The sequence below is a fragment of the Echiichthys vipera genome (assembly GCF_963691815.1).
Source record: "Echiichthys vipera genome assembly, chromosome: 19".
Lineage (NCBI taxonomy): Eukaryota > Metazoa > Chordata > Actinopteri > Perciformes > Trachinidae > Echiichthys > Echiichthys vipera.
In genome coordinates, this window is record NC_139844.1 from 25,768,933 (window position 1) to 25,796,470 (window position 27,538).

A 27,538-nucleotide genomic window follows, 5' to 3' on the forward strand; every position below is an offset into this window, starting at 1 on the left:
TTTCCCAGACTGAGGCAATAACACAGCAGCAATGTTCCCTTTCTTCCATTCGATCAGTCATTTCCACATTTCCACTCTCATCTGTCTCAGCCTGCCACCACCAATCACCTGACCGTTTATGGGGAGCACCTGAATATATATCAATCATTTCTGTGCGTGATCACGTACATAAAAAGCAGCCGGCAGCGGCAACTGCAAGAGCGCCCGGAGCCGTTTGGCCATGACTCTTGTGGAACAGCACCCTGGAGATCAATGAGTGGCCTCACATGGTGAATCAGGGGGGGTTTGTGTGGAATGAGAATTAGTCTGCAAGATCAATGCACTATAAACAATTTCCCTGACAACACCCTCCTCTCTCCCTCAGAGGAAACAAATACACCTAATTAAGCACCAGAGGGAATGCTGACTCCAAGACCCAGACGCATTTAAACAGAGCAACAGATACTGTCTATACCGTGTAGCTCCGAACAAATCAAACACCATTGATCAAGGTCAGCACAGCTGCGTTGCTCAGCGCGTGTTTCTTACTTGTGCCGTCTCAGCACTGATGTTAGTGGAAGGTAACTTTTCTTTGCAGCGACGCTGACGACAGGAAGAACTCTATTCTGCTTCTACTTCCTGTCCAGCCTATGAGCAGAAGCCTCTACCAGAAACACTCTGAAACACTTTCACAGTCAGTCGCCGCTCTAATGCCTATGAAATGTCCGTCGCTCAAGATTTAATACACTTAATACTTTCCTAAACGCCCTGGCTCTGAATTTTGCACAGCAACCCAAACAGCCTGATTCTACCTGCATTTGGAAAGATACACTGTGTTCACAGCATTTTATCTTGTCAGGAGAAAGAACGCGTGCGGCTAAAAACACGAACAACGTTTTGTATTCTAGTTTCATACAATAGTGAGACATTTATCCACCGTGCATGTTCATGTCCAAGTGTCTGTCGTGTGGATTTTGGGCTTCGCATTAAACCACAGAGGAAAACCATTTGGTCATACGCTGATTGTCATTTGATCAAATCCACACTCCTGCCTCATATTCCTGTTAATCCAATGTAAATATTATTTTATTACGGCATCAAATGCTGCAGTGTTGACCATTTTCACTGTCACATTAGCAGGCTAACATTTGCTAATTAGCAATAAACAGCGAGTACAGATGATGTTGATGCAGGTATTGTTCTTAGACCAAAGCAGTGGACATAATCAGACACTGTGTAAAACATGGATGTAGTCTCTGTGTCATCACTAACAGGTTTCTGAAGAGACAAATTAAGGTGAGTGTGGGTGGCTACGGCCGTCGCCATCTTAGCAGTGCCTGACTCGGGGGCCTATCGTCTATGCTAGCCTCCTGTGATGGCACCGACCGGTCTATCTGGAGGTTGTTGCATGAATTAAATTTTGATCCAATGATGGTGCCAGCGGAAAAGGTCCCCCTTCACTCAAATGTGTTTTTCTTCTGGTTATGGCCTCAAAAATGTCTGACATTGACCGTACTTACTTATATCTGTGAGGTGTTTTCACATTCCTCTCCTGAAGGAGGAGATGACTGTGCATTTCGAACGTATCCTGGGCAGCTTCAGTTGGTACGTCACTAATCCATAAACCGATTGTTGTCTAATATGTGAAACATTATTCAACGGGGGACAAACTTCAACACAACACCGACAAAGAAACCTGAACCCTCCAGCTCAGAGAGGACTGTCAGTACAGAGAGAAAACACACGGCCATCATAGCTGCCACTGACAGTTACAAGCTAACAAACAACAGAAACTAATAAAAGATGCTGACTACATTTACCACTCTCATATATCTGCTAGTCGCTGATTTAAGGGCACAACATGTTCCTTATCTGAGTCTCACACCGGGTTCAGGACGCCCAACGCTTGCCATGCATCTGCCACCGCCAGTCGGCGATGCACCCAAGAGGCGCTACTGCCCCTTTGCCTCCTGTCTGAACACGTAAACCACGACTAAACACATTTTCTCAGATGTCTTAAGTCAACTTGACAAGCTTTCACGTTGTGCGTGCTCGTCAACCTCGGGTGGACGCCAAATTTAAAATTCCTCAGTGAGGGAGAAAGAGTAGATGTCTGTCTCAACGGCGTATTAATTTATTTTTTCAGCAGGATTATGGAAAATCTGGATTTCATTAAATTGGCTAAGGTTAAGCACGGGCTGAGGAGGAAACTATTACATAGAGCATTTGTTCTGCGTTAACGTGATGTCGGAATAATCCGAAAAATTTGTCCCTGACTGGGAAACATTCACGCTGCATTAGCCATGTGAGATACCTTGGTGGACATGTACGCACTCTGGTTTACTCTCTGGTCTAATGTCCCCAACAATTGCATAAGATTCAGACTAAATGCTGTAATTTCCTCCACCGCAGATGCACACAGAGGTAACGGCTGCTCACAGTGTCAGTCTAGACATCAATCAACTGAAAAGAGGAGCTCGTGTGGCATATTTACGAGGACAGTGCCAAACCGTTTCAAAGAGTATCCAGTTGGAAAAATAATGCTTCACAGTGTCTGAGGAGAAAAAAACATTAATCTCATTAAATGCACAGAAAATAACACGTCGCACCACTAAGCTCCTGCTCTGCAGCATCTCTTCACTGGTGAACCAAGTCACAGAACTACAATGAACAGATTAATTGCCAATTGACTTGTACAGTGAAGCCATGAAATACTCAATAATAATGTCTTGGAAATGTCCATTTGCATTAAGAGAGACGGCGTGTGTGCTTAGAAAAAGCTTAAATGCATTTGCATGTTGTGCTGAAGCTTAGAAGAATAAAAGCCCATCCGTTCAAACATCTGCAGTCAGTCCGCAGAAGCACAGACTCACTCCCCAGCATGTAAATGTACTACATGCTGTTTTATTCATTATATATTTTTATAGGATGTTTCACATCGTCATTCCTGGGCGAAGGAGCTCAAATATTTGTTTTATATGTAGGATTTCTCTTATTCTGTAACATTCAAGAGATAAGGAGCGAAGTGTTTCAGAGGTTTTAACATAAATGGTCAGTCGACTTATGGGACGAGCCAAAATTAGGAACGTATTGTTTAATAAAAGGGTGTCACAGTTTAGAACCCTGTGTAAATGATAATCTGAGTGAAGACCAAAGATCGCTGTGGGCACTCACACTGACCATCCGTACCGTGCTCCAGGACGTTTCACGGTTAAAGTCTGGTTCCTTTGACCAGTGTAAGTGCAACCGTACCGCGTCTAGGAGCGGCACGCTTGCCGTCTGTAAAGCATGTTTGCACATGTACGAGCACGAGCGTGCGCACGTGGACGAGCACGAGGCCTACGGCGGTTCTGAGGTCATTTCCTGTGCGCCTGTTGGGATGTAGAGAAAAGAAGGAGGGACCATGCGCGGACATTTCAAACAATGGCGGTGAAAGGTTCACGTTGGTGTGATGCGGAGGTGGAGTGTTTACTGCAGATTTGGTCGATGAAAAGATTCAAAAACAGTCGACAAGACGCACAAAAACTCTGAGGTCTACGGAAAGATCTGGAAACAAAGCCACGCATCGCCATGACGTCATCAATGCGTGTGACGTGTTACGGCGTGATGACGTATAGGCAGCAAGAAGCATTCTCCGAGGCCCAGGTAGTGTGAGTACAAACGGGCCTGGAGGGGGGGACAAGGACCCTAAAGCACGGGGCACGGGACGGACGCACAGTGGGAGGGCGCCCTTAAGCTCTGGAGACACTCTGCATGTCCCCCCCCCCCCTCTCTCACCCCATTTCCTGTCTGTCCTACAAAATAAAGGCTTGGAAAAACTGCCCAAAAACAGAAAAAATGCAGCTGCATAATAATCTGTATTTTAAATGTAATGTATTATGTGATGGTGTCTTATGAACCCATGAGGGTTGGGCAGTTTGTGTGCAGGACACAAAACCAAAATAAAAATGAACTGAAATGAAAATAAGTGGCTTCTTTTTTTTAATTAATTAAATATTAACGGCTCATTAAAGCAGCTGCTGTTTTCAAACAGATTAACTCTTTAAACCACAGTCATCTAAAATGAGAGGACAAATTCCCCCGCTAGTCCACGGATTAACGCCCTCTCCCATCCCGCCTGTGGGGTTATCTGAGCACACTGCCATTAGTCACCGGCTGCAGTGACTTTATGACAGCCCCTCATTTCCAAGTCAGCTCAGTGACTGTGCTTTAGCACTGACACACACTCTGAATATCTTCTTGTTTAATCAGCCCAATGTGAGCATGCTATAAAATCTGTATTGAGTTTGGAGAAGGATCAAAGCCGTCCTCTAATGTTTCACAGCGGGATTATTTTTTTACATCCTGCATATTTGAATAGCAATGTACAATATTTAGCTTCAAACCTAAACTCTGGAGACAGCTGGGATACAAAAGGCCAGTGTTCAGTGTGTGTGTGTGTGGGTGGATTGGACCGGCGCTGCAGCGTGTGTGTGATCAAGTACCATAATGGCATTATGAGAGATTTTGGCACTTGGTAATTCAGGCCATTACTAAATGGCCCCGCCTACGTTCTTTCAGCTGATAAGCCCTGGCCCTGATTCAGACCCCACACACTCAACTGGACTGCTCATCGGTCAGCAGCATTTTTTTTTATACCGATGCCCACAACAGCATTCGATCTTCAGAACCTAAATGATGATTTATGGTTTGGCAGGAGCTGTTCGGCTCTGACCTGCAAAGCCAAAACACTGTGACTGTCAGAAATAAGCTGTAACTCAACTCCATCCGTTATTTTCACGTGTTATCACCTGCAGCTGCTCTTGTGATTGGCAGCTCTGTCTCCAAAATCATCAAACTTAAAACAGAAATTTAAATTCAAAGGGGAAAAGAAACGATTCTTGAAGAACAACTATAAATGGCGATGGTACACATCAGATACATTCTTCCAAAAGATGGTTTCTGTCATCTGAAGTAGTTCTTATCATGCTTAAGTGTTCATTTTCGATAAGTTTGTTTTTAATTAGTTATGCTATAAAAAAAAGAGGTGAAATATCCTGATTGACAGCTGTGATTGACTTATGACTCAGTCCAGCGGTCGTATGTAAGACGACAATACCGCGCAGTCTCTAAATGATGTCACCAGCTCAAGATGTCAGCCCCTCAGTCATCATCTCTGTACCGTGGGAGGAAGTGCAGACGCGTCTTCCATCTCTATGTTGAGGACACAGCGTACTGCCATAGTTCACCATGAGTTCAGAGGTTACAGTGATCTCTTCAGGCAGCACATGGTGTGAAGTGTAAACAAGTGTGTCATTCGTACTGTCGTTCACTGTTCATCTGTGTACAGAGCTTTGATAAAACCTCAGGACAGCTGTCCTCGTTGCCGCCTCATCCCGACTCCCCCCACCGGTGACTCTCGACATGATCTCTCTGTCATGAGTCAACGGAGATCCCCTGTTTTAACCCGGCACTTCTGTTTGTTAATTAGAGCTTTTCAGGAAGAGGCAAAACAACAATGAATGCAAAGTTGTGTCATAACACTCAACTGTGAAATCCTCTTATTGTCCGTTCTTTCAGCCCCTCTACCTTTCATTCTGCTCGGTGCCAAAGTAGAGATTACTGTGCGGGCAGACCTGAGAGAAACAGCAGGGGGATATATTTGGAGTCTTCAGGCTGTTTAGATGTTGGACGAGATAAATCAAGTTTGATTCAACAGCTTTAAATTCATGAAACCTTCGCTGAACGCTATTTTTGTCCCTGTCCAAAACACACACACTCTCTGCCAGAGCGGTTTCTCACTGACATCACAACACATCATTAATGAAGTGTATCACGCACTTATGATGACAGTATCCACGAAATGACATTTGTAGAATCAAAAGTGTTTAGTTCTGCTCACTTTCATAGCATCACAGTCCAGCAGTAAACCCAGTAGTGTGCAGAGGAGATGGATATTCCAGTGTATTTTTAGTCTCTGAGTCGATCATCTGATTCTGCTACTGTGGCCCAGTGATTGCTATTGATCTGGAAAAGGCTGCATGCCGGCTTAGTTTGTGATAGAGAGTGTGTGTGTGTGTGTGTGTGTGTGTGTGTGTTTGTGTGTGTGTGTGTGTGAGTGAGTACACATACAGTGCTGTAATGTGTCTAAAAGGCACGACTCTAAGCTTAGGCCCTGCTTGTTTGCTTTGGAATGATGCTGCAGACAGTTGGATAACGCAGCTTCGTCTCCTTTGATAATAACACAAAGATGCATCTGCATGAACTGAAATGTAACATTGTAAACAGCCTCTTGATTCAGACAGATACCTTAAGCACCAAGTGTGCACTCGCAGTTGAATGAAGGAGGTGACCCTGTTTTCCCATCACAGAAGAAACAAGCCATTATTTTCATATTTGAAAGAATTCTTTGCTGGTTAAAGCTGCAGTCGGCAAGTCTGGCAGTCAAATTTTGAATGTGTACAACTCTCACGCCCCTCCCCCTCTACCACCGAGCTCCTCCGCTCCCTCCAATCGAGTGCTCGTCAGTGCACGTGCACTAGATTCCTGTGAGCGCGCCTGTGTCTTCTCTTGTAAATAAACAGCATGGAGTACACGCTACATGGAGGTAGACTGGCTAACTTAGGGCGCACTCACACTGTCCATCCGTACTGTACCCAAACACGTCTCACGGCTAATGTGTAGTTCGTTTGACCAGTGTGAGTGCAACCATACCGTCTAGGCGTCTAGAGTGTTTACTGCAGACTTGGTCGATGAAAAGATTCAAAAACAGTCGACAAGACGCACAAAAACTCTGAGGTCTACGGAAAGATCTGGAAACAAAGCCACGCATCGCCATGACGTCATCAATGCGTGTGACGTGTTACGGCGTGATGACGTATAGGCAGCAAGAAGCATTCTCCGAGGCCCAGGTAGTGTGAGTACAAACGGGCCTGGAAGGGGGGGACAAGGACCCTAAAGCACGGGGCATGGGACGGATTCACAGTGGGAGGGCGCCCTAAACTCATAGATAGCACCTGCTAACGTCATTTAGCGTATGCTAGCTTGAGGCGTGTGCCTGTGATATTGTAACATGATCGAGGGGGGATCTGTGACGTGTTCACGACTTTAATGTCTGCATCACAAGCCTGGGCCAAAGAAGAAGTAGAAATTAACATCTGAATAATAATTGCTCCTGCTAGCCCTTGAAATATTGAAGGCATAGTCATTCACTGATACCCATTAATTTTCCCCTAGCTCTCTAAGAATAGGCCACAGCGGTCCTTCCTACACAGAGGAACAATACAAATGATTCAAGGGGCATAAAGGGAGGAGGACGTGTATGTTTTCCACATCCTCAAGGTCTCCCCACAAGCATTACCACGTTACTCAGGCTCTCACGCTGGGATAATGCCCGTCTTGCATTCAGCCTAATGAAAATAAACAAATGTGTTCATGCCTAATCATTTTCACTTCGGTGGTGGGGAGGAAATTAAAATCATGGGAATGTAAATCACTGCCTCGTTTCATTTCTAATATCGTTCTACGTCGTGGATCCCTGGGTTGTGCTCTGAGATCATAACTTGTGGTAAGTGAATTATATAAATGAATTATACAGCGAAGCTTTTGTGAAAAGGAGGAGGAGTCATTTTGTAAAAACCTAAAATGACAAAGATAACTTCTGGTTTCAGTGGAGCGTTTGTTTCTGAAGCTGAGATGTTTCTTTCATGTTACAGAGAGAAGCAGCAGACACGAGTTTAAGGAAACCGAACATCACATCTGATGTGAAGGGGGAAAGAAGATTAACCCTCTACTGCAGTGACACTCAACTAACAGCCATCTAACATCTTCTGAATGGAAATAACATGCCAGAGTGCACACAGAAGGCACACAAATAGAACTTTTCTATCAAAGAAAGGACCAGGGGAGGAACTAGGCCAATCTAACTGGCCCCCGGCTTCCCGAGCAAAAGTTGAGTATCTGTGATCTACTGCGTGAACTCTGTCTTTTACCCTGTTTTGGGGAAAATTCAGATAATTCATCAATCAAAAAACAGATTTTAACTGCTCGTTCAGGTTCCTTTTGCCCCTTTAGGACGTAAAATGTGTCTATTTCTGTTATTACCAGTGGGAAATGGTAAACAGCTAGAACAAGGAATAATCCCATAAGATCCTTAAGAAGGCATCGACTCCTTCCACCTCATTAGAATAAAAAAACATCTAGAAATAAGCACTGGCGGCTTCTAGTTTCTACAGCACACACGTAGAAGCAGCAAATTGGATCAGCAGTGACTTCCAGACGAGTTGTGATGTCAGAAATCCTGCTCTTAGGCCCGAGTACAGAGAAACTTTCATCTTTCTGCAGATAAACGTGAAAAACAGCCTTCTCATGTCAAACTCTGCACATAGATCATTCTGCACTTTGTGTTTCCATGGTAGCAGCCAATTACGTTGGGCGTTGCTGGTTGCCAGGGTTGTCTGTTGTTGGGTGCAGCTATTGTACGCTGGCACTGGGTGAAATGGAGTTTGCCAATCCTGCAGCTGCTTATTTGTCCCAGCAGCTGAGTGAGCGGAGACGGGCAACAACCAGAGTCACTATAGGCCGAGCATTCACTCCATGGACTGAGAGAAAGGAGAGGAACGCCATTCAAACGCACGCCCACATGGCTACGCTGCTCCTTGATGCTAACATAACTTTCATCTGCACTTAGTTGGAACGGCTAACGCTAATGGCTAACGCTAACTGTCAGTCAAACTCCTCTAATCCTTGTTTTGATGCTGTGATTTTCTGGAGGGGACGGGTTCAAACAGGCTCAAACTGACTCCGGTCTCCTGGCAACCTAAGTGCTTTTCTCGTGATTCTGCTACGACCTTCTTCTGAAAGTTTCGTTCGCCCACAGCGGGAGCCACAGGAGCTCCGAGCATCACTGTGAGCACAGAGTCATCCCCTGTTTAATGTTACATTACAACAAATTCACAACTTGTTGGACGCAAACAATGACAACTTGACTGCTGTTGGAGAATGTTGGCGGGATGATCAGTCGGTTTTTCAATGCTGAGTGAAACCTGAGTGAGGATGTCGCTCTTGCCTGTTTTCAAAACTTTAAAGTCCAGCGGTGTGTAATCAATAAGTAATAACAATAGGTAAATGAAATACTGGTCCAGCAACTGCTGATGAAAATGAAAGACAACAAACATTCAGTTGTTAGAATAGAGAATAAAGTGGAACGGGGAGAAAAGCACGTGAAGATTAAGCCCAGCGACAAATCAGCAAACAAACTAGGCAAATACCGTTCAGACACAACCAGCACTTACAAACTCATTACAAACCAGGAGAAAAATGTAATTCGTGTCCCCCAGCCGTCACAGACTGCACCTGATTAAAAAGGCAGATTGAATGTGTAGTTTCTGAATCCAATTATTTTTGGAAAGCCCGACCGTGGCATTGTTGCTTTATGATTTTCAGCCAGCTGAGGCACCTTCCTCTTTGAAAGCAACTGTTTTATATCAATCCTACCATTGTTGTTCAGAGATGTGATCAGGACATGAATATAATGTTATTCCAAGGCCTGAAAAACATCCCTGAGTACCACATTGGTCAAATTGCTTTGATAAAATACACTGAGGGGGTTCCTGTGAACAAAAAGGGAAATTGGAGGAAGATGTAGGAGAAAAATCCCAATTAGTCTTTAAAAAACAAAGCGTCTGATGTAATTTCTACATTTTTGTTCTGCTCCTTACGAAGACCGTCATGAACGGTGCGGGGAATAACTCCGAGGAGCACGACCCAAATGCTCCTCGCAGTGGAATTGAGGAGATAACGCTGTTGTGTTTTCCTTCCACAGAAGAAACAAGCCATTGTTTTCATTCATTCATTCATTCATTCATCTTCAACCGCTTATCCCGGGGTCGGTGTCGCGGGGGACTGGAGCCGATCCCAGCTGACATCGGGCGTGAGGCGGGGTACACCCTGGACAGGACGCCAGTCTATCACAGGACACATAGAGACGAACAGAGACAGACAACCATTCACACCTACGGGTGATTTAGAGTCATCAATGAACCGAACACCTGCACGTCTTTGGACTGTGGGAGGAAACCGGAGAACCCGGAGAAAACCCACGCAGACACGGGGACAACATGCAAACTCCACACAGAAGGGCCCCAGCCGAGATTCAAACCAGGAACCCTCTCGCTGTGAGGCGACAGTGCTAACCACTACACCACCGTAGACCCAGCCATTGTTTTCATATTTGAAAGAATTCTTTGCTGATTAAAAGCTGCAGTCGGCAAGTCTGGCAGTCAAATTTTGAATGTTTACAACTCTCACGCCCCTCCCCCTCTACCACCGAGCTCCTCCGCTCTCTCCAATGGAGTGCTCGTCAGTGCGCGTGCACCAGATTCCTGTAAATGCACCTGTGTCTTCTCCTATAAATAAACAGCATGGAGTACACGCTACATGGAGGTAGACTGGCTAACTTAGGGCGCACTCACACTGTCCATCCGTACCGTGCCAAAGCATGTTTCACAGCTAAAGTGTAGTTCGTTTGACCAGTGTGAGTGCAACCGTACCGCGTCTAGGAGCAGTACGCTTGCCGTCCACGGACCGTTTAAGAGAGCTGGGCTTTTGTAAAGCACGTTTACACGTGTACGAGCACGAGCGTGCGCACGTGTACGAGCACGAGGCCTACGGTGGTTCTGAGGTCATTTCCTGTGCGCCTGTTGGGACGTAGAAAAAAAGAAGGAGGGACCATGCGCGGACATTTCAAACAATGGCGGTGAAAGGTTCACGTTGGTGTGATGCGGAGGTGGAGTGTTTACTGCAGATTTGGTCGATGAAAAGATTCAAAAACAGTCGACAAGACGCACAAAAACTCTGAGGTCTACGGAAAGATCTGGAAACAAAGCCACGCATCGCCATGACGTCATCAATGCGTGTGACGTGTTACGGCGTGATGACGTATAGGAAGCAAGAAGCATTCTCCGAGGCCCAGGTAGTGTGAGTACAAACGGGCCTGAAGGGGGGGACAAGGACCCTAAAGCACGGGGCACGGGGCGGACGCACAGTGGGAGTGCACCCTTAGTCAGTTAACAGCATTTCTATTTCACTAGCAGCTCTTCAACAACCACTCTAATATTGCCGATAGTTGTTTAAATTTAAATATACAGAGGAATTAATTTGTATTCAGCCCATTAATATATATTGTTATGTTGCGTTTGTTATAAGAGAACATTTAGCTGACTGAGTTATTAAAAAAAGAGTCTTATTATGAGTTAAAACAAACAATGAGTTTTCAATAACAGCCCACAGCTGAGGAACAAATTAGACGAAACATAACATGCTCCAGTAATGAGCTGCGATCTATGTTTCGCTCAAAGGTAGAGTGATGTGTACGATATACATGAACAACACGTTTTATATGCAATTATATTATTTAATACAGTGGCGAACAGTACATTTAACTCAAGCTAACCTCCCACAGAACTGCTCAAGGACATGTTGTGTACAGTACATGAGAACCCATTTCAAGTTAAAACAACAGTAACTGAGCACTCATTTACTCTGAGTGAATACGCCCACGCACAACAGGAACAAAACTGTATCAACACACCCACGGTGCAACACATGAGAATAAATTATGTGCTTTTATAATGTATTTAATACAACGCAATGATGTAAAAACTAGCTCATATAAATATAACCTTATATACAATCGTATCTGGGTTGGTAAGAAGCTAATAAATAAATAAATAGATAAAGAGAGATTGGGCAAATGTGGACAGGAAACAGGTTTCCTTTCATCTAAAATACTCTCAGGGTGTTGGCTGCTGCAGCTCAGACGCTCAGTGGGGAAACAGCAGCGGGCTGTGGGAGCCTCCTGTGAGTGGATGCATGTAAATGTGCACATTTCCATCCTTTCCTGTATAAAGAGGCCGTTAAAACGTACCAGAACCACTCACGAAAACGCAGAAATAGTAAAAGAACAAGAAAACCGTGTGAGTCAGACGATAACATCCTAGTTTAGAGCTTCGTTAACACACCTCTGCACCTTTGCGGTGTTCATTTGTAGGGGTGGGGACGGTGTAAGTGTTTGGTCTTCGCTCTCTTTGAAAGTCCGACCCGGATCGGCCGTGAGCACGTTCTCAGAGGCTCCAGTCTCCTGGGTGGCTCCGGCTGTCCTGCACACACACACACACACGAACACTGAAATATAACAACACAGTACACACCGCTCCAGCATGCCTGGCACTGTGCGTTGGATATGCACTTGTTTAGGTCCAGCATGCCTGGCACTGTGCGTTGGATATGCGCTTGTTTAGGTCCAGCGCGCCTGGCACCGTGTGTTGGGTCTGCACTTGTTTAGGTCCAGCACGCCTGGCACTGTGTGTTGGGTATGCGCTTGTTTAGGTCCAGCACGCCTGGCACTGTGTGTTGGGTATGCGCTTGTTTAGGTCCAGCGTTCAGGCTTTTTGTTTTCTGGATTGAGGATTATGCAGAAACCACAGTGACAGGGACGAACTGCCTTTCCCTTCGTCAGCTTTCGAACCAAAGCTGACAACATTAACATCGCTGTGCTTCTCAGAGTGCACAGAGAGCAGACACGCTATTAGACTGATTTATTCCCTCAAACTGACAGGGTGAACACATTGCATCTCCGACGAGGCAGGTTGTTAGTCTGACTCTCCTCTTATATATTCAGAGGCCGGCCCACTGAACTCCCAGCAGACACAGCAGGGTTCGTAATGCAGCGGAGTCCAGCTGCTTATGCTGTTCGTATGTTTATTTATCATTTGTTTGTTTACTTCGATGCATTCTCGGTTTGCTTTTATGTCACTATACGGGAAAGAAGAAAAGAAAAATGATCTACTCTGATGGTCTTTTTCTGCACTTTCATACATCAAATAAGCCATCGAGACGTTTTTTTGTGTATGATCTATTAATAAAACGGAGAAATCTGGTAGAGTCGCTAACAGCCGGACGTAGCTAACACTGATTAGCTCGGTGGATTACTTCTATTAATCCTGCAAGGGGAAATTCAATTTACATTCTGTTATTATTATTATACAGGTTACACACACACACACACACAGGCCCCAAAATACACACACATGCACAAACAGGAACTATATACATGCAATTAATGGAGAGATGTCAGAGCGAGGGGGCTGCCAATGGATCGGCGCCCTGAGCCGTTGGGGCATCTTCCTCGGCAGTGCCCAGGAGATGAACTGGCACCTCTCCAGCCACCAGTCCACACTCCATTCATGGTTCACAGGGACTAGAACCGGTGACCCTCCCAGCCGAGTCACCTATGGACTGAGCTACTGCCGCCACAAAGGCATTGAAGGCAGTGAAGGCATTCAAAGGTCTTTTTTAACCACTAATGCTGCTGAAAATAACAGCAAACCTCTGCAGCAGCATGAGAAGAGTCCCTACACACACAACAAAGCAGCAACAGCGTAGTTAGTGAAGCCAGAGTTTAGTAAAGAGTGTTTTAAAGACTTACCTACTGGCCCCTGTACCAGCTCCTCTCATAGTTAAGTCCATTACAGTGGATTACCAAAGTCAACCCCAAAGGAAGGAGCCCATTGCTGCTTTGTTGTGTGTGTAGGGACTCTTCTCATGCTGCTGCAGAGGTTTGCTGTTATTTTCAGCAGCATTAGTGGTTAAAAAAGACCTTTGAATGCCTTCACCGTGCTGCCCCGAGCTAATCACTGTTAGCCACGTCCGCCTGTTAGCGGCTCTCCAGGATTTCTCCGTTAATAGTTGATAACAATAACTGTCTTGATGGCTTATTTGATGAATGTTAATGCCGAAAAAAGACCCTGGGATGATTTTTACACTTGATCAATACAATCGTTCACAAAATCATGACACTATTCCTCAATCATAAGAACCTTTTAAATCATTTATGAGAGTCCCTTCTTTCCAAATCTTGAAACAAATGTGACTCTTATTCCAAAAACCCACATTTTATCAACAACCTGCTCGGGGGATTTCCAGCCTTTTGTCTGCTACAACAATATGAGACTCACTGTGGCTCAGTTGTTCCAGTAACGGTCGACAAACGAAGGACGGAGACCACGTCTTCCCTCTCTGCTCCGTCTCCCGCGGCTCTGAAAGGAACACATTGACAGTCAGAGACAGCCCGGATCATTCTGTCTCATTTGTTGCTCAATTTACTCTTCAACAACGTCTTTGCATTCACGGCGGTGTTATCGTTCCGCTGCAGCTCGTTGAGGAAGGGAAATGAATATTTGAACATTCACAACAGGAAGCCGTCAATTTGAAACGACATTTCACTTATTTTGATTAAAAATAATTGTTTTTCCTCAGTGAATTAACTTTGCTGACCTTTTAAAGCAAATCGCCCAACACTGGGGAAACAGTGTTAACCATGTAACGCTGAAAACAACAGTTAGGTCTAATTAAAACTATTTCGAGTTATTTTAATTATTGAAAATGTTGTTTCAATCAGAATCCGAAAACCTTTAATGTCCCGCAGACGGGGAAATTCTTTTGTCACAGCAGCAACAGAATATTACAAAATAAGATAAAAAACAGCAAAAATAAGCAATAAAGTTAAATTTAAAAAGGGAAGAAATAGAAATAGACATATGTACATATTCACATGATATAGTGCAGTTGTTCTTGTTTTGTAATAATATAATATGGATTAAATAAATATGAGTAAATATGACCAAATAGTGCAAAAACAGAAGTGCCCATAGTACAGGTGTGTTGCACAGTGCAGGGTACAGGATGAGGTCAATAGTCTATTGGGAGCAGAGCTGATTGTAAAGTCTGACAGCAGCAGGAAGGAAGGAGCTGCGATACCTCTCCTTCACACACTTAGGGCGCACTCACTCTGTCCTTCCGTCCCGTGCCCCGTGCTTTAGGGTCCTTGTCCCCCCCTCCAGGCCCGTTTGTACTCACACTACCTGGGCCTCGGAGAATGCTTCTTGCTGCCTATACGTCATCACGCCGTAACACGTCACACGCATTGATGACATCATGGCGATGCGTGGCTTTGTTTCCAGATCTTTCCGTAGACCTCGGAGTTTTTGTGCGTCTTGTCGACTGTTTTTGAATCTTTTCATCGACCAAATCTGCAGTAAACACTCCACCTCCGCATCACACCAACGTGAACCTTTCGCCGCCATTGTTTGAAATGTCTGCGCATGGTCCCTCCTTCTCTTTTCTACGTCCCAACAGGCGCACATAAATTACGTCGTAGGCCTCGTGCTTGTGCTCGTACACGTGCGCACGCTCGTGCTCGTACACGTGCAAACGCGCTCTACAAAAGCCCACCTCTCTCAGACGGGCCCTGGACGGCCAGCAGGTCGCAGCTATGCGCGGGGCGGTTGCACTCACACTGGTCAAACGCACTAGGCTTTAGCTGAAAAACCTGTTTTGGCCCGGTGCGGAAGGACAGTGTGAGTGCACCCTTAGGGTGTATCAGTGTGTTGCTGAAGGAGCTGCCCAGTGCTGTGAGTGTGACCTGCAGGGGGTGGGACTCCTGCACCAGCAGGGATGACAGCTTGTCCATCATCCTGCTCTCTCCCACCACCTGCACTGAGTCCACAGGGCGTCCCAGGATGGAGCCGGCCTTCTCCATAAAGAAATGTGCTACTTAAGTGAATCATTAGTTTAATTTCTCCCTCGTTATAAACACTGATTTTTGTTCTTTTGTTCCCGAGGGGATATCACGCTTTTTTGTTCTTTATTTCAACAGACCTCTGTGTTTCTCTGCAGTGTACGTTGTTTCCCGGCACGGTCGGCTGCCAAGCGGCACCTCCTGCTCGCTGTCACCGCTGCGAGAGGTGCAAGAAACCACTGCATCCCCTTCACACATTTCCAGGCTGTGGTCTTCATCAGCATCACCTAAAAACAGACACACAGTGCAGTTAAATATGTGAAATATTTCATATTATACAAGGCTGAGTCAAGCGTGCTATTGATCCACTTATTTCACTTTAACTGACCAATGTTTTTAAAGATGAAGAAGGTCCTTTGGGTTATTATGGCTTTTATATAATAATAATACAAACTGTGCATAGTAATAAAATACAGAGAGAACAATACATATTACAGTACCATTTGCAAATTAAACTTAAATCAGGGTTCGTGCATCTTTTCCGAGGTCAGATTTGAGCACTTTCAAGGTCGATTTTCAAGCTTTTCCTGCACCTTACAGTTGTGGTAAAATCCATATTTCTACACATACATCCATATTATTTCATACATACATACATTTGATTATTGTAAGGTGGTATTATATATATACTATAAACAACTGAGATTGTAGGAGGAAGGATCTTCTCATCTTCAGCCTCTTATCCGGGATCAGGTCTCGGGGGCAGCAGCTTTAGCAGGGGACCCCAAACTTCCCTTTCCCGGGCCACATTAACCAGCTCTAACTGGGGGATCCCGAGGCGTTCCCAGGCCAGTGTGGAGATCTAATCTCTCCACCTGGTCCTGGGTCTTCCCCGAGGCCTCCTCCCAGCTGGACGTGCCTGGAACACCTCCCTAGGGAGGCGCCCAGGGTTCATCCTTACCAGATGATCCTGAACCACCTCAACTGGCTCCTTTCAACGCAAAGGAGCAGCGGCTCTACTCCGAGTTCCTCACAGATGCTGAACTTCTCCCCCTCTCTCTAAGGGAGACTCCAGACCCCCTCCTGAGGAAACACATTTGGCCGCTTGTACCCGCGACCTCGTTCTTTCGGTCATGAAGAAGGAAGGATACTAAATGAAATTATTTATATTTTAAAGATATTTGTTGTGAAAAAAATGCGGATAGAAGCATCAAGCACTTTTTAAACTTTGAAAACATTAAAATTCAAGCATTTTTAAGGATTTCAAGCACCTGTAGGAACCCTGATGAACAGCCAATGAATCAGAATAGTCAAAGGAACCTTTCTAATGGTGCTTCCTGCTGTAACTGCTCCTGGAACCAGTCTTTTACCACTAATGTTTTCATTATAAATGTATTAAAGGTGATTTTATACTGCACCCTAAAAGCAGAGTTGTGTTGTTTGTAGCTACCTGATGATGTGCCTCTATGGCGTCCTAGCTGACGGCTGCTGAGATGTTCTTCTTCGTAGTTGGAAGTGTCGCCCTCCGAGGCTGCAGTCACGTCCCTGCACTGCTCAGGTGACGACGCTCTACTGTCACGTGCAAAATCCACTGAACAGATTTCAAAATACAAGTTCAGCTCTTTCAAGACCATGTCGAATTGCTCTTTCATCTCAAACTCAGGGCTGTGGTTCACATCAGAGGCTGAGCTGTTGCTCTCGGACAGAACAGTGGGGGACACGGACTGAGGGTTTAAGTCTTCCTGGAAGCACTCGGAGGAGTTATAAGCCGATTCACAGTTCGGCTTTTGCCCCGGCCATCCGGGAGCAATGACATCTGCTGCTGAGATAAAGTTTGGGAGTTCATTACAACTGGTATCACTGCCTGAAAATGTTGCCATGCACTCAGTGTGACACTCAAATCTTTCCACCTCCTCCTCCTCCTCTTCTTCTGGTAGCTCCTCGCGCTCGTTGCTCTCTGCCTCTGGCGTAGTGTGGTAGAGCTGGGGTGTTCTCAACAGCTGCGCGGGCAGGCTGGTGAGCAGAGGGCTGTTTCTCAGGTCAATATCATCATCATCATGTGAGAGCTGGATCTTTTCGAAAGTGTCAAAGCCCCCCGGCACACGGTTGCTGGAAACGGAAAAGGCAGATGGCACTGGGGAAAATCTGTCATTACAGTTTAGGGCTGCGGGGTTGTGGTCAGCGTTTTGTGAATGGAGCAGTTCATGAGGATCTGGCACCACTGCGTCACTTGGTGGGGGAAAGGTGAAAGCCGAGAGGTCATCTTTATTTTCATCCATGAATGTCTCAGCTGCGTGTTCAGAGAAACAAAGCGTATTTTCCTCTTCATGTTGACTAACTGCGGTACATTCGTGTCCACTCTTACTCATGTTGTCCTCGCTGATACACTCAGTCAGGTCTCCTCTCTGTTGACTTTGCTGCTGATGATCTTCCTCTGATTTTACCAACGTCTCTGAGTTCCCATGTACGTCCCTTTTGTCTCCAACACTTGCCTCTTCTTCTCTTCCCTTCTCCTCCGTTGTCCCTTTCATTGTCATTACAGCGCTGTATGGGTGATCAGACAAGCATGCAACATTATTTCCCAATTCCTCATCGATGTGTGTTAATTTGTTGCCATATTTACGTGTTTTGCCATCCGTCCAGACCCCGACGGCAACCCTAGTTGACACGTCTTCTATGTGTTTTTCATTTTGTTGCAGCAGTTTTTCTACGTGTGGTGAGTTTTCTGATCCCCCGTGTTCCCCAGTTTTTATTTCCCCCTCAAAACATGTAATTTCCTCTCTTTGTTTACCCTCTGTTACCCTGTCCGTTCTGGAGATTTCAGTGCGTAAAAATTCAACCTCATGCGTCTTCAGGTGGTTAAGACTGACAGGGAAACAGCCGGACTGATGTCCCACGGTATTGTGTCTTTCACGCCCTGCAGGAGGATGCGTCGCTGGCTCATGTGGCCTGCTGCTGGGACTAGATTTCCAATGACAGCTGCCTTCTGTGCCAGTTTCATTGTTTGTTTCATTTGTGGTGATAGAAGAAGCCTGTGATTCTGTGCTCGACTGCCAGACGTCCTCTTTTTCATCTTCACACTGCTGTGTTCTGCTTTGGTGATTAAACTGCCGGGTCTGGTCGGGAGCTGAAACCTCCTGTGATAGCCGGACGTCAGAACAGAGTGGAAGAGGTGTTTTCATCTCACAGACTTTTACTGATGGAAGTAATTCTACACCTGCAGTGCTCTCTGAGTTACAGCGCTTCTCCTCAGCCTCCCTGTCAGTTTCACACCAAATTGCAGGGTCAATTACTCTGAAAGGGCTTGCATCATTATCTCCTTCAGCAGGTCCTTGACTGACTCTTGCAGGCATTGGAATCTCTGTTGTGTGATCAGCCGACTCACTCAGAGCTGTGGCTATCATCGTGCCAGCAGCGTGCTCTGCCCCACAGAAGTCGTCAGCTTCAAGACTCACAGTCTCAGTTGCAATATTTCTGGCTAATACCACATCACAGGAAACAAGTGATCCCTCAGCACATTCAGCAGAAGAGGGGATGACGTTCCTGCTCATGCCATTCTCATTAACTTGGCCTTTTGTGTCCCCATCACAGACGGCAACATTTTCATTTTCACAGATCTGCAACTGTAATATTTTCTCCTCGTTTCTTGCAGCTTCTGCCGAGTTCCCAGAGGGTTGCTCTTCAGGGTTTGAGCATAATGATTTAGAGTCTGCATAATCAGTGTAAGATACGGGACTGTTACCCCCTTCCGTTTCCTTGTTAAAGAGGATATTCTCACTAAATCCACGCTCGTCCCTCTTCTGATTACTCTCTTCAACATCTGCAGATTGGCTCATTGTATCACAAAAGCCTGCTTCATGTGGCGCATCTTCATAAGTGCAATCAGACTGACACCTGACATCCTCATCACTTGAACCAAGGGTGAATGCTTGGATTTGACTGACACTATTTTGCACCTGTCTCTCATCTTCGTCATTTCCAGCGTGAAGACTGCAACCACCAGGGGGCTGGTATTCAAGTGATTTCCCCAGCCATTTGCAATCAGGATGAATGGACATGTCAGCGCTGGTGTCTTTCCAAGTGTGAGACTCTGCTAATGCCCCACCTGCATCCTCTGCCAGGTATGAGCTGAGTTTGGCAGTTTGAGTGAATCGAGGCAGCTCATCTCTCCCCAGAAGTTCAACGTGTCTCTCAGCAGCAATCAAACAGACTTCGGATGATCCTGTGTGTGCATTCCCAATGTGTGAAGCAGTCGACCCAGTAACAGCGGTGACAATTAATTCAGTGTCGTGTGGCTGCTTCTGAGGTTTATCTTCAATATCCTCACAATATTCTATGTCAAACCTGCTTTTTCCACTGTGGTTGTTTGTCACTGTACATTCTGACCTTGGTCGTTTGGGGGAGAGTGGTGAAGTAAGCTCTCTCTCGGTCCGTAGACGGATATCTTCTCCTGTGATTTTATCCATTTCGTCCTATCTCCAAACCTGAAATAGAAACAGCTTGAGTGTGAACACTGCATCTGAAAGGCACACTGCTCAGATCAATAAATGTCACTTCCTCAAAACAATGCAATCCTGTCAAGAATGTTTCAAATGCATAGGTAACTTTCAGCCTGTACTTTAGGCCATGTGTCTGCTGGTGTCACCATAACAGCCCATGTGCTCTGTTGTTTATTAAGCTACAGTAACTCACCTTACGACACCACTGCAGTCCAAAACACATGGAAGTAATCCTAAAGCAAACAACAACATAATAGTCAGTGAGTGGATTTCCGATACCAGAGCAGACTGTTACACAGCATGACGCTGATTCACTGTACAGAATACTGATATGGAGCGGTGGCACTGTAGCACTGTCACTGCTCTGCTGCTTGCCTCTAGTGCGATATGACGCTATGTTTCGTATGTTGATAGAAAAATGTCTAAGCTTCATTTTTGGCTCTACCGTTTATATTGCGGTGTCATAAAATGTGCACTTTACAGGCTGAGGGTTGTGTGAATCTAAAAGGAGTCGCTCTGTGTGTTATAGACGCACGGCCATAGACTGATCTCTCTTCAGTAAATAACACACACACCAGAGAAACGACACACACGCTTTGTGTGTGACTCAGGCACAGGCTGCAGTGTTTCAGTGGAATACATGGAGCCTTCACGTCCTATGGAAAATATGATAAATACCAAAAGCGGACGTGAAAATTGCACGTGAACAACCCCCTCGTGTGGTAATTTCCACTGGGAAGCTCGTAGAATATTTTGGGTCATGAGTTGACGAGATGAAATAACCTTTGACCTTTTCAACATGGCGGAGCACAACAACGAGAGTCTACTTTATTACAAAAACACTGTTTCTGAGCTGGTAGAGAAGATGATGGGCTTCAGACTAGTGTAGACTAAGCTTATGTAGCTAAAACACGATCATTGGATATCTCTTTTGTCCTTTTAAAAAAATGTTAGTGTTAGCTTGTTTAGTGTTTCAACTTACAACTGAAAAAGACGACATTAGAAAACCTTTTGAACTTAGTTTTCATGATTGAACCACCACATTTTAATTATTGCTAACGGCTAAATAAATATAATAACTTTGCATCATTAACAACCTTAGAAAAGTTAGCTTTAGTTAGCTTAATGTTAGCTTGTTTAGTGATTCAAGTTACAACTAAAAAAGACAACATAAGAAAACCTTTTGAGCTTACTCAGCTTTCATAATTAAAACCACTACATTATTATTATTACTAACAGCAAAATAAATATAATATAACAAATATAATATCTATATAAATATATAAGCTTTAATCAGTTAGCTTAATGTTAGCTTTAGTGATTCATGCTAAACTGAAAAAGACAACATAAGAAAATTGTATAACTTACTCAGCTTTCATAATTGAAACCACCACCTTATTATTATTGCTGATTTTTAAATAAATATAATAACTTTGTATCATTAAGAACCTTATAAAAGTCAGCTATAATCACAGTTAGCTTAATGTTAGCTTGTTTGGTGATTCATGCTAAGTTACAACTGAAAAACACAACATAACATTTTAAACTCTTTAACTTAAGTCTTACTGTCGGACATTAACTTTGACATTTGCTGACATTAGCTCAAAGTATATTTAACTACTTTAATATCAGTTAACTTACTCACCTGGTAAATTAGTTTAGCATCTGTTAGCGCTAATGCTAATGTCGTTTCCCTTTGATCCTGTGAGTGGCGCCAAACTACAGCCACTGAATGACGTGACTCTTTATTTATAGTTTCTCATGTTTCTACATGAAGGTAAAATAAGAAAAAGCTAAACTTTATAACAGAATATGAAACTCGTGTCTGTATTTGTCATTTCTCACTGTTTTTATCTTTCTTTATTCTTCAGCAGCGTCGTGTTTTAACGGACCTGCGTCACCAGTCGGACAGTTTTTAAGCTAATTTCTATCAAACTTTCTGTTAAACTTACGAATATAACTGATGGTTTAATGTTTAGAGTTAATTTAATGGTGTTAAACTTAAGTCTGACTTCTTATCTTTGTAACCAAATATCGTTTTAACGGACTAATGTATTTGTGTGTTAGCAAGAGTCGTCAATAGCATGCTAACACCGGCGAATAACGTATGTCATCAGTCGGACAGTTGTAAGCTAAATGTCTGTTTAACCTTCAAATATAAATGATGTTGTAGTGTTTAGAGTTAATTTAATGGTGTTAAACTAAAGTCTAACTTCTTATCTTTGTAACCAAATATCGTTTTAATGGTCTAGTTTATATTTATGTTTACAATAGTGGTTAAAATGATGCTAACCGGTGAATTAGCCATGTGCTCCTCTAGTCGGACACCCGGATCTCCTCTCACCGTAAACACTGGAGCTGATGTTCCTCCACATTAACATCAATGCTGTCCAAACTCCAGTCCTTCACAATAAAAGCCCATGCTTTAACAGCTCCAAAATAAAGCGTAAAGCCTTTTTAATTTACATGTTTTAATGTAAACCACCACCGGAGTCAGCCCCACACGTTCTCGCTGCTGTCTCTCATCAACGTCACTTTAATTGACTAATTTCACATGTAAATGCCCATTTACAAATATGAAATTTCACTTGTAGATACTTACAAGTGTGTTAATTAAGTCTGTTTGCACTTCGGTGCAGATCACAAAGTAAAAACAACCCGAAAAGACAGGAAAACTGCGGCAGACCGGATCCGCCCGCAGAGGGATAACACCGGGGAACTGCGTCCGACTGGTGACACAGTTACGCTCCCCTCTCTCTCTCTCTCTCTCTCCCTCTCTCTCTGAGTGTGTGTGTGTGTCTCCTCCTCAGTCACATCAGCAGCAGTGTGTGTTTCACAGCATCACCCCACGGACGGCTCTACTCTCAGACTTTTCTCCCGCAGAAAAACATCAGATCCAAAAGCAGCTCAGACTGAAACCGAACGACAGAAGCATTAAATCACCAGCTGCTCTTCTGCTCCAGCTTCACACCTTTGAATCGCTTCTTCTTCCCCGTCCTCGCAGGTTTTTTTGGACCACTCCAGACAGACATCACACCGGACTTCTCCTTCTGACTCCGCACTCTGCAAGGTAGGAACGATGCTCATGTGCAGCGTGCATGCAGGAAATTACACAGTTTTTGCACATTTACCTAAAAGAAACAACCTGGTGCGTCATTTATGTGGTTGCAACAGACTAATGCACGGATTTAATGTCGGGTTAAGTGAATTATGCGCAGGTTGCATTAACGACACGACTCGTTTATGAATAAATTCAGCCTCCAGTGGCACGTTTTTGCACGTAAACATTTGCCAGCATTAGATAAACATGGTTGTGTGTCTTCCTTGGATTTACTCTAACTGCCCACACACACGCACACATACACACACACACACACACACACACACACTAAACACAACAAAAGTGCAAAGACAGAGACACATCTGCATCGGTGACGCCTGTTTTTTGCGTGTTCCCGATCAATGCGGACTGTACATTTTTTTGCGTAGGATGTCCGTGCTTGGCACAACGTGACATGATGTGGTGTGTTCTAGTATAGTTTGGCACTGGTGCTGATGTTGCATTGGTGTGTGTGTGTGTGTGTGTGTGTGTGTGTGTGTGTGTGTGTGTGTGTGTGTGTGTGTGTGTGTGTGTGTGCAGGAGGAAGATGGGGGTGTGCTGTGTCTCCTCACCACACGCATCAACCTCACAATGAGGCCACTTTTTTTTTGCAAATCAATGCAGGCATGTCCACACATCTCAGCCAGCAGCCTCTGTGCTTATAACCCCAACCTCTTCTGCACACACACACACACACACACACACACACACACACACAGACAATAAAGGCAGTAGGATTAAGGGGTAGAAGAAATGTACCCGATTTGCCTTAATGAAATCATTGAACTGCATTGTTCCTGTGTGATGTTGCTTCTCTTGGCCGGGGCTCAGTCTGCCTCTCAAGGTCATCCCCCTGTTGGCAAATGATGGTAAAGGGACAGCGTGATATATCCGTCTACCGCCTGACTCGGGGGCAGGTCTGCTGGTTCTGAGACGCCCGTAAAACGCCTCAGTCCACACCTGTCTGCTGATGTGTAGCTACGGCTACGATTGATTTTCCTTTTGGCTCTGACGAGGCCCCCGTGGACTAGAAGACAAAGGGTAATGACTCAGGTTTGGAGTCAGCATGATGCTGCGCTCTGCGTTGCACCACGGAATGACCCAGAGTGTCTCGTCCCAGACTCGGTCCCAGACGTCGCTCCGGCTGAAACAAAGCACTGACGTTTACTGATTATGCACCATGCTGTTTATTTTCACTGAGTAACTGGTGAAAAACGGTACCATGCGTAGAATTAAGAGCTAACAAGGGGGGGTGGGGTGTGTTGTACCAGGAGTGTCATACCCCTAAATCTCTAAATACATCTGTAATCACACCCTGATCACTTCCCTTGCATTTATCATATGCTCCTTTTATTTGTTAGTATTTTACTTTATCTGTTGAAGAGACGGTGGAAATGTAAGTGAGCTGGAGAATGCAGGAGGAATTTCATCATTATCACGTTCGTAGGCAACTAAATAGAGCAACGGCTGAGCGGAGACGCTTTGTTCTGTCGTGTAACATTTAAAGAGAGTTTTGATCCCGTTCATTTGTTCCTGCAACACAAGGCTGATGGTGAACATTAAAGGCGGACAGATGAGAGAGTCACAAAGCTCTTACGTAGCTCTGACAAAGACAGACGACAACTACTGGAGGTTTTTAATATGAGAACGAAAAGTATGGAAGACAAGGCAGATCATAAATTCTTGGTTCGTGGCAAAACTGCACAAAATTGTCTCTTTTAGAGGCGAAGTGACCGTCGAGCGGCTCCGATCTGTGAAAACAGAGGCACAAAACGAAGGTCTTTAAAAGTATATTTAAAAATGCGTAGGAAGAGGATGTTTTGGAGGTGCTCATCCATGCCACGTTGCCACTTGCGTCACTTTAAAGGTTGTGCAGTTGCAGGTGTTTTTTATAAAGCGGGCTGAGGGGGCGGTATTAAGAAACCTGTGAGTTTGTCTTCGCCATGAATCAAACACTTATTATGTGCTGCTTTTTTTAAGGAAGCACCGTTTTGACCCTGATATCAGATATCAAGCCGACACTCACTCAGATACCTGGATGAAGAGTCAATCTATTTAATTCAGTTCTGTTTTATAGACTATAAACATTCATCTCATCTTCAGCCTTTTATCCGGGGTCGGGTCTCAGGGGCAGTAGCTTTAGCAGGGGACCCCAAACTTCCCTTTCCCGGGCCACATTAACCAGCTCTAACTGGGGGATCCTGAGGCGTTCCCAGGCCAGTGTGGAGATCTAATCTCTCCACCTGGTCCTGGGTCTTCCCCGAGGCCTCCTCCCAGCTGGACGTGCCTGGAACACCTCCCTAGGGAGGCGCCCAGGGTTCATCCTTACTAGATGATCCTGAACCACCTCAACTGGCTCCTTTCAACACAAAGGAGCAGCGGCTCTACTCCGAGTTCCTCACGGATGCTGAACTTCTCCCCCTCTCTCTAAGGGAGACTCCAGCCCCCCTCCTGAGGAAACACATTTCGGCCGCTTGTACCCGCGACCTGGTTCTTTGGGTCCTGACCCAGCTTTCAGGACCACAGGTGAGGGTAGGAACCAGGACTGAGGGTAGATCCGGAGCTTTGCCTTCCTCAGCTCTCTTTTCTCTCTTTTGTCACTATGATCACAAAAATTCATTCAAACTCAAACGTACACAGGCATTAATTCACATCCTGTCCATCAAAAGTTCTATCTTTCTGTTACACAACCAGTCAAACACACACACACACACACACACACACACACACACACACACACACACACACACCTTCACAGTGACATAATGGCGAGGCTGTCATGCGTCTTGCGCTCCCATCTCTCCCGGGACACATCTGTCTTCGCTGCAGCTGCTGCCGTCTTGCTCGGCCCATCCCGTCTGACAGCCTGTATTGTAGCAGTGTGGTGTTAGCAACTTGCTGTCAGACTGCACTGCATCCTCACTTTCACTGCAGCACTGAGAGACGGGGTGTTTCTGATCGGCCAACACAGAAGAGCCAGGGGCTAGATTGTAGTTGTCATGTTCAGGCGGCGTTATTTAGCCCTTAACCGCACGTCCAGAACGGTTGCTGCAGACGTCCTCTTCTAATATACCGTACTCGGGTCAGTGCGCGGTTGTTAAATCGAGCATCTGATCCCCTCTTTGAATCAGTAATCATTCAAATCAGATTGTTTTAAAGAGGGAGGGATCATTTATTTTGTAGGAAATGTTTCTGTTGCTCGCTGTAGTTACAAAACCCAGGGTTCGTACGGGGGCTTGAAATCCTTGAAATGCTTGACTTTAATTTGGGGTTTTCAAGGTTTGAAAAGTGCTTGAAAGGTTTTGTCTTCACTCTTGGGGAATCGTCAAGCCGTCCATCTTTCTAGACATCTATCATCTTGACCCATACTAGGAACTAAAAGTGAGGATATGTTGTTCTGAATGCTACATGAATCAGACTGCCATGTGTTTATTTCATCTCATCTCATCTTCAACCTCTTATCCGGGGTCAGGTCTCAGGGGCAGCAGTTTTAGCAGGGACCCCAAATTTCCCTTTCCCGGGCCACATTAACCAGCTCTAACTGGGGGATCCTGAGGCGTTCCCAGGCCAGTGTGGAGATCTAATCTCTCGACCTGGTCCTGGGTCTTCCCCGAGGCCTCCTCCCAGCTGGACGTGCCTGGAACACCTCCCTAGGGAGGCGCCCAGGGTTCATCCTTACCAGATGATCCTGAACCACCTCAACTGGCTCCTTTCAACGCAAAGGAGCAGCGGCTCTACTCTGAGTTCCTCACGGATGCTGAACTTCTCCCCCTCTCTCTAAGGGAGACTCCAGACCCCCTCCTGAGGAAACACATTCAGACGCTTGGACCTGGACCTGGTTCTTTGGGTCCTGACCCAGCTTTCATGACCACAGGTGAGGGTAGGAACCAGGACTGAGCGGTAGATCCAGAGCTTTGCCTTCCTCAGCTCTCTTTTCGTCACAATGTGTGTCCCTGAAATGGATTTTAATGCACTTTTGTCTGCCAGCAGTTTTTCTGTTGTGCTGCTAAATACCTTGAGTCTCTGTTGAAGGATCACAGGGTCTGTCGAGAATGATTGTACAACTTCCTCTCCTTTTCAGAAGCAACTGAATGCACTTAAAATGCCGGGCAGGTCACATCAACACTAGGTTGCTTATGTTCGCTTGAAAAGCTGCCATTTGAGAGATGAAAGGCTTTTATCTGACCAATTTTGTACGCTCATATTGCATAATCTGTCAAACCTATTCTCCCCTCACACGGATCATTTTATTCATTTGAGGCAGGGATGAACAGGATGTAATGGTCCTGTGGCTTTATGTGTCAATCCTCAATAAATTACCCATAACTCTTAGCTGACTTTCCAGGATAGCCACAGTATTTGATGTGTTAATTTTGTAATCAGCAGGAAACCGGTGGATTGTTA

General features: G+C 45.1%; 1 protein-coding gene across 1 annotated transcript in view; it reads left to right on the plus strand.

Moving 5' to 3' along the window:
* Positions 1 to 22,858: 22,858 nt before the first annotated feature.
* The window catches only part of vsnl1a (visinin-like 1a), a 43,380-nt gene continuing 38,700 nt past the window's right edge, over positions 22,859 to 27,538 (plus strand). Inside the window, exon 1 of the mRNA XM_083934647.1 lies at positions 22,859 to 23,104. The gene's annotated coding sequence lies outside the window, so the exon portion shown is untranslated. The remainder of the gene's footprint in view (positions 23,105 to 27,538) is intronic.